Source organism: Marmota marmota, unplaced genomic scaffold, assembly GCF_001458135.2.
Source record: "Marmota marmota marmota unplaced genomic scaffold, marMar, whole genome shotgun sequence".
NCBI classification, from domain to species: domain Eukaryota; kingdom Metazoa; phylum Chordata; class Mammalia; order Rodentia; family Sciuridae; genus Marmota; species Marmota marmota.
The window spans coordinates 2,599,849-2,615,243 of record NW_026000207.1 but is presented as its reverse complement, the minus strand read 5'-3'; positions in this window follow the sequence as shown (position 1 = coordinate 2,615,243).

The window sequence follows — 15,395 nt, the reverse complement described above, 5'->3', positions numbered from 1 at the left end:
GGAGCACCCCTGGGCCTAGCCAGGTAGACAGGAAGGAGAGAGACCAGGGGAAGAGGGCAGGGGAAAAAGGAAGCCCAGGACATATAAAAAGGCAGAACCCCTCCCTTCTGGGGACACCAGGACACCAGCTATGGCCCCTCCTGGGAGAAGTCTTCCTCCCCCTTTTTAAATAAACCCCACTTTACATGCTGCCTTGGCTGCTTCTCTACTGTCCCCACTTCAACATGTGAGGGAGCAGGACTCCTCACAGAACCCAGCATCATAGCCCAGGGAGGGAGAACTGGCCAAGGGCTGCTTTAACGCCCCTCTCCTGACACGGCTGTGGCCAGGTGGGGGCCAGGAGGGGGCACCAGCCTTCCTCCCCTCCCCTAGGACAGCAGGGCCTTTGCTGTGTGTCCTGCAGGCCCCTGGCTGGGCTCCTGGAGGTCAGTGTCATAATCTAGGGATGCACTATCCTGATCTGCCCTTTAGGGAGTCTCACTATTGTCCACACGTGGCCTCTACAGTTGGTCAACCACAGGTTTTCCTCTGCTGGACAAGGTACTGAACCAAAACTTCTCAAAAGACGTACAAAGGACCAAAAATAATATGAAACAAAAACAAACAAACAAAAAAACCGAGGTGAACTTCTCTAGCCAGTCGGGAAAAGCCACCGAGGAACCCAGCCTAATTCCTCCTTAAGGTCAGGAGCCATCTCATCACAAAGTCATAAAAGTGAATCTCTGCTTTACTATAAATTACTGAAATTCCTAAACTTGCTTGGAATTCCTGCCTGTGCCTTGAACTCACCCCTGCCTGGCTTTCCCTGAGCACAAAACAACCCTCTCTACACCCTCATGGCGCCTCATGAATCCTGATGTTGGGATCTGAATTTGCTCCCTACCTTGAAATATCATGCCATGTACATCATCAACCTGCTCTATGCCTGTGTATTGTGCTTGTCAAATCCTGTTAGCTGTAAGTTCTCCAGACACCCCGCTTTGCACCTTTCTGTGCTATAAAACCTTGTTCCTGGAGGGCTGGGGGCTGCTCTCTGGCCTGGATTGGGAGAGACAGCTGCTGATCAGCTCTTCTTTGTGTACACAATACAAGCTTGCCTTAATTTGATTTAAAATTGCAGTCAGAGGTCTTTTCTTTGCTTCGGGATTCAACACAACTCTACTATGGTTCCATTTCACCCAGTCAGGAATGCTTTCTCATAAAAAAAAACAAAAAACAAAAAACCTGCATCTGGTTTTCATTTAGGATGTCTCCATTGCTGTATCTTCAATGCAAGTCCACTACTCTCTGCTACTTTAACATCTGTTTATGTCTTTACTTTTTAACATCTGTTTATGTCTTTACTTTTTGGCAGTTTTTGTGTCTAGAAGTTCCATTTAGATCCCCCCCAACACACACACACACACACACACACACACACACACACTTATCTCTACTTATTTGCTAAACTTTTTGAAAATACAGAATACAGTTTTGGTGAATGGTTTTGGTGCTGGGATTGACCCCAGGGCCTCACATGTGCAAGGCATGTGCTCCACCACTGAGCCACCCCCTCAGCCCCTACAAGAACTGTTTTAATGTCTTTCTCTACCAATTCTAACATCCCTGTGCATGGCCTGGGCACCACACACCAAGCCAAGAAACCCCAGGACCTCAGCAAATGCCAGGTCCCTGTGGTGGGCCCAGGAGTGTGAGATCAACCCCAGGGCTGTGGTTCCTCCCCCTGCCTGTCTGGTAATGGGGGATGGGAGGCCAGACAGTGTTCCCTTACTCTGTAGGTGCAGGATGTGTTTGTATTCCTGTCAGTGCTCTGAAGGTTTGTTCTAGAACTCGGACAAGAGCCTGGGAAGCAGTTTGATCCTTTAGGTATTATTGCAATAAGCCAAACTAGAGCTGCATTTACCTAGAGGTGCCTAGTCCTCCCCACTGCAGCAGGCCTCTCTGCACTCTGTGCCTATAACAGTGCCCTGTGCCACCCTCCAGGGCACCCTGGAAAGACAATCAGCAGATCTTTGTGCAGGAATCTTGCAGGGAGGAATGACTGGGATGCTTTATTCAAAGTGCTACAGAAAAACAAAGCCAAACAAGACTTTCCTTCAGGAGTGAAGGGAGGAGGGGAATTCCAGAGAAATAACTGTGGAGGGACCTTATCCTCACTCTATCTGCCTTTCAAGAAATGTTGAGTAGAGGTCTCCAGGTTAAATATTGCACAAAAAGAATGAAAGTACAAACCCACNCCAGGTCCAGGGGCTTCTGCTGAGCCTCTGCTCGGGGTGTCCTCTACACTGTCCCCTCCTTCTCAGCCTGTTAGCACTTGCTGGCTGGTCACCTGCTGCACAGCTGGCCTCCTGCTCAGACCCCTCTGCCCACTGGAATGTCCCACCCTTGGGCCAACCCAGTCCATCTCCTCCCCTCATCTCCTCAGTCCTGGTCCCTTGTCTGTCCACTCAGAGCCCCTCTGTGTGCTGACAGGAGCAGGAGAGGCACAGACACAGCCTCCTGGGGAGGGAGGACGGGCAGGTGGAGACCCTGTCCAGGTCCTTAGCTGTGACTCTGCACAAGTGTCCCTGGGCACATCAGGGAACAGAGGAGGTGACACTGTGCTCCCTGGGACATGGGGCACCTGGCTGAGACCTAGGACAGGTGTAGGGCCCCTGCCCCACCCACAGGGCCCAGGGTGGGAGAAGCCCAGGTGCCTGTCACTCAGGACACTGCAACCAGAGGTGGAGGGAGTCCAGGGGCCTCTTGGAGGGCAGCCACTGGCCTGCGTGGGGACTGTGGCTGGTAACGGTGTGGGGTGCACAACTGCTGAGGGGCAGGAATGGACGCACTCCACCAACACGGGTAAGTGGGAGAGGCCAGGCCTGCTGACCCCACCTACCCACTCCCAGGTGGGCCATCAGAGCATCCTGCCGCGTCCCCAGACACACAGCCACCATGTCAGGGGAGAGCTCTGTGCTCAGCCCAGGAAACCACAGGAGACAGGCAGAGACACAGGGACCTGGCTGAGGGCCACACTGGGGTTGCCCACGCGTGGGACACTGTTAAGGTCCCCAGGCTCCTGGATCCACATGCCCCTGTCCACAGCTGCCCCTGTGAGGAGGACTGGGACCTGCACTCACCCTCCTGTGCGTGGATCTCCTGGCCCAGGCAGAGCCCTGGAAGAGAAGCCCAGTGAGCAGAGCGCCCCGGTTCCCCCAGAGCTGGGCCAGCAGGGCCTGGTGGCGCCTGGGCACTCAGCCTCCCCTGCTCCCCAGGCCACCTGCTCCCCAGGGTCAGGGTGGCCTTCTTCCTGCTCTGGGGTGGCTGCGAGACCTCCAGGTCCCCTTCCAAGAGGCTCTCTGCTGCCCAGTCCTTCCCAAGGCTGGGCCTGTCCCCAACCCAGGTGTCTGTCTCTAGGACCCAGTGCTCCCTGGTCACACTGAGCCTGGGCAGAGGTGAGGGGCAGCCCCGGGGGAGGGCACAGAGTCTGCTGGGTTTGCTGGCTCAGGCCTGTGCAGGGAAGGGACCTGTTCCTGTCTTGTCACCTCCACCCACCCAGTCCCCACCGTCCAGGACTCACCAAGGGCCAGGAGGGCAATGGAGCAGGGGGCCATGGCTCAGGTCCTGCAGCCTCCCTGTCTGGAGCTGGGGCCCCACAGAGGACACAGGGGACAGGATGTGCTGGCTGGGCCCCTCTGGGGTGTCTACATCATGCCCCACGGAAAGAGGAAGAGGTCACTGGCTCCTTTCCTCTTCCCACAGTGACAGAGGGAGGCCTTGGCTGCTGGGACATTTCTGACCTGTGCTCAGATGTGCTGAGTGTCCCCTGACCTGTGGCCTCACTGTAAATCTAGGGGACAAGGCAGAACGCAGGCCCTGCTACAGACTGACTGGTGTCCCACCAGCTCCACAAAGAGCCACTGTCTGTCCTGGGAAAGACGTTAGACCCCGAAAGCTGGATGTCCTCATGCTCAGTGTGGGAACCGCACTCCTGCTGAGCCTCTAAGGGTGCATTTGCCAAAGTCCAAACAGGACATTGACACCTTGAGGGTGTCCCAGTGTAGATAAAGACTAGACCAAGGAGGAGCAGGCCAGAGTGGAAGGGGTGGTCCCCAAGTGCTCTGAGCACAGACCTGGTCTCACCTTGATGGCGGCGCAGACCTGAGCTGTTTCAGGGCTTCGGGGATCCTAGGGCAGGAAGGAAGCCCAGGGCTCAGCCTGGTTGAGGATCAGGGAAGACCCACTTTGCTTACCAGGTTCCAGAAGCCCCTGCTGCCTGGTAACAGTGAATTCAAGCTCTTGCAAACCTGCGTGGGCTGTGGAGTCCATGTGTGTAATATCCACCAGTGCCGTGTAGGAAGGCACCACAGTGGGGTTCATTTGACATGTACATAGTGCACACAGCAGTCTGCCCACATCAATCCCCAGGGTTCCCTCCTCCTCCACCCCCCTCCCCTGCCTTCCTTCACTCTACTGGTCGGTCTTCTTTCTACTAAGTTAGTTTTAGTTGGTGCATTTCTGTTACATATAAATTGATATGCATCCAGGTCTGTTCACACTGCACACAGCATGACCTGATCCACTTCCCTCCTCAGGTCGTCCCTGTTGCCCTCCCTCCTTCCTGATCCTTGGTCCCCAACTCTGCTCTACTGCTCTCCCTCTATTTTTATGAGATCTCTTTTTCATTCCTTTTTTCTCTTTAGCTTTTGCAGCAAATGCTGTGATTTCCTTCTTCTTTTTGGCTGGGTGGAACTCCACTGTGTTTATAAATCATATTGTCTTTATTCATTTATCTGTTGACGGGTCCCTGGGCTGGTTCCATAATTTAGCTATTGTGAATTCTGCTGCTATACACATTGATGTGGCTCTACCTCTGTAGTATGCTGATTTTAGGGGTTTTTTTTTTTTTATAAATACCAAGAAGTGGGGTCACTTGGTCATATGGTGATTCTATTCCTAGTCTTTTGAGGAATCTCCATAGTGCTCTCCAAAGTGGTTGTGCTACTTTGCAGTCCCACCAAGAAGGTATGCGTGTTCTTTCTCCCCACATTCTTGCCAGTAGACATTGTTATTTGTATTCTTGAAGATTGCCCTTCTAACCAGTGTGGGATGGGATCTTAGCACGATTTTGATTTGTATCTCTCTGATTGTTAGAGATGTGGAAACGTTTTCCATATCATTGTTGGTCACTTGCAATTTTTCTTTTGAGAAATGTCTCTTTTTGTAATTTGGCCATTTATTGAGCATGTTATTAGTTTTTTAGGTGTTATGTTTTTTCAGTTCTTTATATATTCTTGTTATTAATTCCCTATTGGAAAAGAAGATGGCAAAGATTTTGTCACATTCTGTTCACCAGATCTAGAAGTCTTCTGGTGGAGTGTTTTGTTCCTTTAAGAACAGCGTTGTTATCCATAATCAAAGATAGATGGACTCATTCTTCTTCTATTTGTATCCCATTAATTTCCTTCTCTTGCCTGATTGCTCTGGCTACAGTTTCAAGAACTATATTTCACAGGTGTGGTGAGAACAGAGATCCTTTTTTTCTTTCTGATCTTAGAGGAAATGCTTTCAGATACTCTCTGCTCAGTATGATCTTGTTTGGGGGTTTGGAATATATAACTTTTATTATATTAAGGGAAGACTCTTCAGTTCCTAGTTTCTTCAGGGTCTTTTTTGTTTGTTTGTTATTTGCATTGCTGGTGATTGAACCTAGGGCTGTGCACATGCTAGCTGTGCCTCTCTCACTGAGCCCCATGCCCAGGCCTCTTCAGTGTTTTGAACATGAACATGTGGCTGAATCTTGTCCAGGGCTTTTTCTGCATCTGTTGAGAGAATTGTGTCATTTTTTTTCTCTTGGTTTTATTTGTGTTATGAATTATATTTACTGATTTGTGTATATTGAACCAACCTTGCATCCCTGGGGCAAATCTAACTTGATCATGGTATGCAGTCTTCTTAAAGTGTTTTGAATGTGGTTTACTTTTATTTTATTATGAAGTTTTGCATCTATGTTCATCGCGGATATTGGTCTGTAGTTTTCTTTTCTTCATGTGTCTTTATCTGGTTTTGATATCAGGGTGATATTGACTTCAGAGAATAGGTTTGGGTGTACTCTCTGCCTCTCTATTTCATGGGATAATTTGAGGAATTTTGCATTGGTTCATCTTTAATGGTCTGATAGAAACTCAGCAGAGCATCCATCCATCAGGTACCAGGCATTTCTTTCTCAGAAGGCTTTTGATTACTGCTTCACATGATATTAGTCTGTTTTCTATATCAACGTATTTCATTTTTGCAGGCCAAATCTGTCTAGAAATATATCTGTACCTTCTATATGTTCCAATTTATTAGAGGATACAGTTTTAAAATAACCCCAATGATCCTCTAGATTTAGCTGTGTCTGTAGTGATGTCTCCTTTTCCATCCTCAATGATGTTGATTTGGGTCTACCCTCTCCTTCTTTTGATCATTCTGGCTAACGGTTTGTGAACCTTGTTCATCTTTATGAAGAACTGACTCTTTGTTCCATTGATGCTTTGAGTTTGTTAATTATCTATTTCATTAATTTTAGTTTAGCCTTTAATTATTTGCTGTCTCATACTGATTTTGGAATTAGTTTGTTTCTGTACTTCTAGGGCCATTTGATGTACCATTAGAGTTTTGTTTGGGATTTTCCAGGGTCTCCTTGTCGTTGTTGCTGTTGTTGCTACCTGGGATTGAACTCGGGCATGCCCCACTGAGCCACACCCCCAGCCCTATTTTGTATTTTATTTAGAGGCAGGGTCTCACTGAGTGGCTTTGTGCCTCCCTTTTGCTGATCCTGGGTTTGAACTCTCAATTCTCCTGAGCCTCTAGGTTTATAGGCGTGTGCCACTGCACCCCGTGATCTTCCTGTTTTTTAATGTGGGCACTTCATGCCATAACCTTCCCTCTAAGTCTCATCACCATAATGTCCCCGAAATTGTCGTAAGCTGTACCACTGAGGAACAGTGAGCAGGGGCCACGGCTGCTCAGCCTCAGTGGGTCGTGAGGTCAGCCAGGGCCACACAGTGCTCTCCTGAGAAGACAGTGCAGGGCCGAGGGGGTCCCCATGACCCCAGCTGCTCCTTCCTCTTCCCTCCTTGTTCTTAGCAGCTCCTGACTCTGGGCCATAGCCACCAGCCAGAACTTCAGAGAGATGATCTGCTGTGGAATTCCCTCTCAGGGTGCAGATGGACCAACACCCAGCTGGGGCTTAAAGGCCCANCAGGTCTTTAGGGAATAGACCGAGGGTTTTCTGCTGAAATAACTGGTTTGTCATGAGAAAGTCCCATGACAATAACTGATCTGATATAAGGTTTTGAGTCTTCAGGAAAAGTATGATTAGTTGATTTGGGTCCCCCAACTGCTGTCTTTTCCTCAAATGACACTTGTAGACAGTCAGCATGTTTATTGTGGGACCAACACAAAGGTAGTTGGGCACTGTAGCCAGAACAATTGAATCCAGTCACAGGATTGGGAGTAATAGGGGTGTCTGTAAATCCTCCCATCATACATGAGTCATTAATAAACACTGGGGCGGATTCTCCAGTCCACACAGCTGGGTGTACCAGAGGTGGATCTGGGAATCATGTCCAGTAGGTTTCTGCCTGATTCCCTCTTACCTGACAGACCAGCAGGGCTATTACTGCAGCGAGCATCATGGTTGGAGATTTGACTTTCCTTGTTGTCGAATCAGTTGTTCAGTCTGCAGTGTCAAATTCCTCAGGCCCTTCCCTGAGGGTGGCTTCAGCATTGGGTCTCTCTGGGCCATCTTTCTCCCCCTCTTCCTTGGAGAGTTCCTCTGGTCGGGGGAGTCGGGTCTGGCATCTCTGGGTTGATCTTCAGTTGTTTGAATCTTGGTTCTAGGTCCTCCAAGCCTGATGGAGCATTCAGGTACCCAAATAGGACGAGAAGCACCTTCTGGGAAAATACAAGCTTGACATTTACCCCATAATCACAGGATCTGGTCTTCCCATTGGCCAGTCTGCAAATCTTTCAACCAAACTGGGCCTGAAGGGCCTGTTGCCGTGGAAGACGAGTGTCGCTCAGCTGCAGTGTGACCTTCTGAGTCACAGTTTAGAACATTTTAGAGCATGATTGAGGCTATTTTGGGGGGCCCTAGTCCTATCTCCCCCATTTAGTTTTTATAATTGTAGCTTAATAGATAAATGAGCTCACTCTACAATAGCTTGACCTTGAGGGTTGTAAGGAATACCTATTTTATAGTCAATACGAAACTCTTGGCAAATTGCTAAAAGAAGAGCTTACATAAGCCGGTACACTATCAGTTTTAATCTCTAAAGGACACCCTAATACTGGAAAGGCAGCTAATCAATGAGAAATAACATGTTGAGTGTTTTCTTTTGCACGGGCTGTGGCAAAGATGAATCTAGAATAAGTATCTACAATTACTTGTACACAACATTGTTTATCAAATTGAGGAATGTGAATTACATCCATTTGCCATAATTGATTTGGTTTTTATCGGGGTTTTATTCCAGATGGGAAAGATGGAGCGTGTCTAACACACTGGGGGCAGTTACGTACAATTTGATGAGCTTGCTCTCTAGTAATGTTGGGTTTTTTTATGTAAGCTAGAGGCATTTTGATGATGCAAAGAATGTGAAGCTTGTGCAGAGTCATACAAAGACATTTGTTGACAAATAGCAACCGATTTATCCATCTTATCATTACCTGATGTTAGAGGCCCTGGAAGATTAGTGTGGGCCCATATGTGGCCTATAAAACATGGGTGCTTTTGTATTTGCACCATCCTTTGTAGAATACGAAACAAATTGAATAGCTCTTGTGATGATATTTTTTATAACTCCAACTGCCTGTAAGATGTCAGAGTAAACATTGATGGGCTCCTTTGCAAAATGACTTAAAGCACAAATGAGAGCTTGTCCTTCTGCTCATTGGGCAGAAGTGTATGAGGTTTGCATTACCTCTGTATGAGCATGACTATAAAAACCTGCTTTACCTGAGCTTGAGCCATCAGTGAATACTGTTAGTGCACCATTTATTGGTTGTGTATGTACAATCCTTGGAAAAATGAATGAAGTGACCAATGCAAATTGGATGATTTTATCATGAGGATAATGACTCTTTATCTGACCAGGGAAATTAGCAAAAGCTACTTGCCAAGTATGAGAAGTTTGGAAAAGCCAAACATTCTGTTGAGCAGAAATGAAATGATCATAATATTAGGTTCTGATCCAGCCATCTTTAAGCTCTTTTTCTGCCCATTATCACTAATTGAGCAACAGAATTATGAAAAGGAGTTAATGACTTTTGAGGAGAGTGGGCTAAATGAATCCACTCAATAACTCCCAACGATTGCCATATTGCTGCTGTAGGAGCGTATGCAGTTGGGAATATCATCAAATATATAGGCTCTTGTGGATTAATTCTAGTAAACTGAACATTTTTAATAGCAATTTCAACTTTCCCCAAAGCTGTTCTTGCTTCTGTTATGAGCTGAGGAGAAGTTGGAGGAGGATCTCCCTGTAATATTTGAAATAAAGGACTTAAATCTGAAGTAGTTGGCTTTAAAGATGGCCTTAGCCAATTAATATCTCCTAATAATTTTTTTAAATCATTAAGGTTGTACAGCTTCTTGACTCTTATTTGTAAGTTTTGAGGACGGACTGTCTGTCCTTCAATCACTTGACCTAGATATTGAGAAGGAGAGGTCCTTTGCACCTTCTGAGGTGCAATGCACAAACCCATTGCCGTGAGTGAAGTCTCTAAGTGGACAAAATTTTTAAGAGTACATCTGAATTAGCATGTCCACCATGAGACCAGTGCACTGGTTTCATTAATGAGGTTCTTGGTATAAAAGTTAACTAGCGAGATCAAAATAAACACACAGACTCAGTTACCTTTTTCTATGACCAGGTCCGAGACAGCTCCCCCGTCTGGTTCCCACCTCAAACCACCCAGTAGGGCAGCAAGGATTACTCAGGGCTAGCAGGAGAGAGAGAGAGAGGGAGCACGCCAGGGAGTAGCCTTTTATTGGGGAACAATAAATTCAGGGGAGAATTCCATCCAATGAAGGTTGAGGGGGGCAGCACTCCAAGGTCAGGGTCAGTGATTGGCCCCCGGGGTCAGTGGTCAGTCACACCCCCACACGGACAGGCTCTCGCACCAGGAGAGGGCCGGGAAAGCTCCAACACAGTTTAGCCAGAGCGCCTCAGACCCAAACCAGGAGTTGCTCAGTCACGTGTGAGAATGGCTCCCCACAAGCATGAGCTAAATGCATGTCATCCAGGAAATGAGTAATACATGCTGAGGAATTTCTCCCTCACAGGTGTGGTGGCCTGTGCCACAAAATTTTGACGTAAAGTTGGACTATCACATATTCCCTGAGGCAGCACATTCCAGCAATATCTTTTAACTGGTTCTTTAAAATTAATTGCTGGGACACTAAAGAAAAACTTTTTACAGTTGTCTGGGTACAAAGGTACAGAGAGAAAACAATCTTTTAGACCTACTACTATCAAATAATAATCTAAAGGAATCGCTGTAGGAGAAGGAAGCCCAGATTGCCGTGCTCCCGTGGGCTCTATAACACAATTAGTACCTCTAAGGTTTTGTAATAATGTTCATTTACCAGAGTTTTTCTTAATTACAAAGATGGGTGTGTTCCCAGGGCTGAGCGTAGACTCTAAATGACCAGCTTGAAGTGGTTCCTCAACTATCATGTGGGCTATGTTAAGTTTTTCCCCTGTTAGGGGCCACTGACTAGCTCAGATTGGCTCTTCTATGAGCCAATTAATTTTTTCTGCTGTTCTCTGGGTTGGGGATAAGATCAGGGCCCCTACCAAAAATGTTGGCTGGGTGCACTAATTAATCTCTGTTGGGAAGATTGGGTTACAGGTGGGTTCCCTTCCTGAAAATCTCCCTCAATTTCTCTAGGAATATATTTTTGATTGAGTCCCTCAAATGACATGTTAGAATTTGGAGTTACTAATAATGATCCTAAATGGATAAAAACATCATCCCTACCCCATAAATTTACTGGTAAGGTGTCTAAAACATAAGGCTTAAAAATTCCAGCATCACCATCTTTATCTTCCCAGTGAAGATACTGGGCACTTTGAACAGGTTGAGAGATAGACCTATGCCCTCTAAGTTGGTGGGTGCAATATGTAAAGGCCAATTTGGGGGCTAAAATCTACGAGATAAAACAGATTCATCTGCCCCAGTCTCTACGATACCTTGACATTTTTTATGATTGATTTTAAGTTCCAGCAGGGGGCGCTCCTGTTGGATTAATTGGACCCAGTACACTGGGTCTGGGTACCCAGAAGTGAAAGTCTTAAGCGGGCAGAAGTACTAACTGTGCCAGCACCTGTTTTGTAGAGAGCTGAATGGCACGCTCTGATGCACACTGATTTCAATCTCATCTCTAAAATCTGAATCAACTACCCCTGGCATTACCTGGATTCCCGCTTTTAAATTATTTTTTTCCCAAAATTTGGCCTATGGTACCTGGGGGTAACGGCCCACGGAACCCAGTAGGAACTCTCTGCGGTCCCACTTCAGGTGTTAAATTCACTACCAGGGCTGATCATGAAGTACCGTCTTGGTGGAGCTGGCTGGTGATAGTGACGAGCCACCATGGCCGGCTCTGATGAGGACAAGGTCTGCGACTCCCACTCCTCTTCCCGCGCATGCCCCTAAGGAGGCAGGAGTGAGGTCAGAAGTGGAGGTGGGCCACCACCCTATCTGTCCCCATCCCCCCTCACCACGCAGTTTTCTGCCCAGTAGCAGCGCCACCTGCGTGAACGGGGAGAGGTCTCTGCCCTATTGCGCAGAGATTCGCAGTCCTGAGCCAAGTGCCCGGTCCTGCCACAGTTGAAACCCCACCCTTGAGAATGGCGCCTCTGAGACTGGGTTGGAGGACCTGTTTGAAAGCCGCAGTGAGTGCAAAACCCTGGAATTGTGTGGGACATCTGCACAAAGGCGGATGAACTCAGAAACTGCCCCTATCTTCCGATGGGGTCAGAGGATGTCCTGACACACTTTATTGGCATTTTCAAATGCTCACTGCTTGACCAGGAACTCAGAGGCGTTTGGGTCTCCGATCGATCGATCTGCTCTCTGCCTGGCACAGACGCGCCACGAAATCAGGGAATTGTTCTTCTGACCGCTGTTTAATCTGACTAAAATCCAGAGTAGATTGATCCCGGGAAGACATCTCCGGCCACGCCCTTTTGGCACATGCAGTGATCTGATCATAGATGGGCAGGTGGTAATTCACCTGTCTCTCTAGGTCTGCAAATTCCCCAGTTCCCGTTAACATCTGGAAAGGGGCATCCAACCTTGCCTCCTGTTCCTCTCCGCCTGTTCAGTGCATAGTCACTCCAGTGAGATCGCCAAAGGAGATAATCACCCCGAAAGGCAAGCCTTTGCCATCGAAATCCCGTCATTTGGGGGTAAAGGCTCGGGGCATAACAGATCAAGCCGACTTTGAACAGAGGGTGAGTTTGGACCCTAGGTACCGCAAGCATTTGGAGCTCCTTTAGAGTCTGAAAAGGAACTGCAGCGTGCACACGGACACGCTGGTTTTGTTCGTTAATCTGCTCAACGACTGGAAAAGCTGAAAACCCGTAATGTCCTCCCCGACTCCTGCGCCGTTCTAAGGCCACGTTGTAGGGGCGTAAGCGACCGCCAGGTCAGAGTGGTTATTGAACCCTGTTCTCCTGGAGGAGAGCGGCTGGATCCCGATGGCGGGTGCTGGTCCAGCTAGCCGTGATGTGACTTACCAAAACCCTCCTCCAGGTCTTCTGATTGAGTCCCCTCAGGTTGGGACTCTGTCCATTTTGTTCCTCTCCATTTTGAATCCGCCTCACAGAAGTCCGGTGGGGGCTGCTTTCCTCTCTGGAATGCCCCGTGCTGCTCCCCTCAGCTGCTGCTTGTCTGGTTCAGCAGTGAACGGTTGGTCTCAGGTCCTGCCCCGACACCATCTGTCTGCTTTGCCAGCTGCAGACTGAGTGAGAATTGACTCTGCCTCAGTCCACCCTGCTTGGAGGCAGCCTCGGCCGCTTCTCTTGCTCCAAACTCCCGATGGCTCTCTTTCAGCAGGTCCTCTGGAGACCAGGGTCCTTTCTCCATCTTCATAAGGACACATTTCTAGAGCGGTCCAGACCTTCTGAACACTCGATTGTACCCTCGGACAGCTTGGCAGAGAGGCGGCCTGTATACATTTTCTACCTCGCCTCTCCCAAGCAGTAAACCTGGCGAATCTTGCTCACAAAACCACGGGGATACGTCACTGACTGTTTTCAGGAGAGCCAGCTTGGCCCTCGGACTTGTTTTCCTCTCCGGTTGATCAGAGTCTCCAGGATCAGTAAGCACATTTCTTTATCTGAAGACATGGAAATGCCCATGGTGATTCTTTGACGTCCCTGGCTCTGAAACGGCTTCCTCTGTAACCCCCGGAAAAAACACAGTCACTCAGTCAGTCAACCTGGAAATTCACCCTGAGCCGTCCCTGGTTCCAGGCGCCACCGGCTGCCCCTGACCTGCGTGGGCAGCTGAAGCTGAGGAGGCTCATGTGAATTTCCAGGGACACCAAATAAAACACAGACACACACTTTACCTTTACACAAGCTTCAGGACGGCTCCTCCCCTCTCGGCCTCAGGCTCCCCAAATGGGAGAGCAAGAGAAGGTCACGAGAGCCTGGCAAGAGAGAGCAAGCTTGTTCGGAAGTGGGCTTTTATTGGGGGACCCTTGTTTGCTAGAAAGTTCTATCAAAAAAGGCCAGAAGGGGCAGGGTTACAAGGGATGGGTTAGTGTAACTCAACCTCAGGGGTGACAATTACATCTGAAGACACGCCTTCTACTTCCTGAGCTGGGACAATGCCCAAATCACTACAAAATGTAGTGACCAATCAGAGCCTTTGCCTCAGGATGCAAGGTGCAGGTCACTCAGAGTGCCCCCCCCCCCACAGGACACGTGGCATCACCCAAGGAACTATGTAATGCACCAGGAACTGACCCTGAAGGAATGGAGACCTACGAACTATCTAGAAGAACATCAAAATAATAATCTTAATGATATTCAGTGGGTCACAAGAGAATTTAACAGAAAACTAGTCAAATTCAAATATGCAAAAATTAGAAAGTCCAACAGAGAAAATAAACCCAATAAGGGAAGCAAAGAGACAGTCTGGAGTTAAAAACCACAGGGACTGAAGTGAAAATTCTAGAGGGATCTTCACCAGCAGACTTCACAGAGTAGGAGACAGAGCCAGTGACCTGAAGACAAGACATTGGAAATGACCCAGAGGATAGAAAGAAAAAGATACAAAAGAATGAGGAAAATCTATGGGACACCATCAAGTGGGACGCTGTACGGTCAACAGGAGTCTTAGCAGGGCCGAGAAAAGAGAGTAGCAGAGAGCTATTTAAATACATGATGAAGACAAATCCCCAAATCCAGAGAGAGATGAACATCCAGATCTGCAAGTGGAAAGAGCCCGACATGGAAGAAACACTCAGAGATGTTTACCAAGAGGCCATCTGACCAAATCCTCAAAGTCAGAGACAACTTCAAAGCAGCGACTCATCCCATCCATGAACCCTAGAAAGAAAATCAGCAGACATTATGCAGGAATCTTGCAGGGAGGAAAGATTGGGATGCTCTATTCAAAGTGGGGGAGGAAAGGAAACCAACAAGACTGCCCTCACCAGTGAGACTTTCCTCCACGTGCTCAACCAGGTCCTGGAGCCACATGTGGGCCAGGCCCAGGTGCTGGGTGTCCAGCGTGGAGGCCACCCTGGAACACGGGAGCTGACACCGAGGGAGGCTGGGATGTGTCCACGCGGCTCCCTGGTGCAGGTGGAGGACGTGTTCAGACCCGGCAGAGTGTCCAGATCCAGAGTGCACAGTCCATGGTGGCCTCTGGGTCCCTGGGGCTCACATGGGCTGAGTCCTGTGGGCATCTCCCCTGGGCCCTGGGGTCAGGCTCTCTGGAGGAGGCTCTCTTCTCTCTGTGACCTGAGCCAGCTGTGCCAAGCTTCTCCCAGAAGCACCCCCAGGGCCACCAAGACCAGCCCAGCCAGGCCCAGGTGGACACAGTTCAGCACCCTGTAGTTCTGGGGGGTGGAGGCTGGAAGCAGAAGGACACGGCTGACTGTCAGGACAGGTCACTGGCAGGTGGCCAAGGCCCACCCCAGGGCTACTGAAATAGGAGCCAGTCCCCACTTTCCAGGCCAGAACCTGTCCCCGTGGGCACTACCCCATGCAGAGTCCCAGGTGACCTACTGTGGGGGAGCTCACTCCTGTGGGTGGGGGCTGATGTCACATGGGACTCCTAGGAGTCAGAGGCTGGTGAAGGGCTGGGCAGCCTCTCCCCTAGGCTGACCTTGGCCTCCTGAG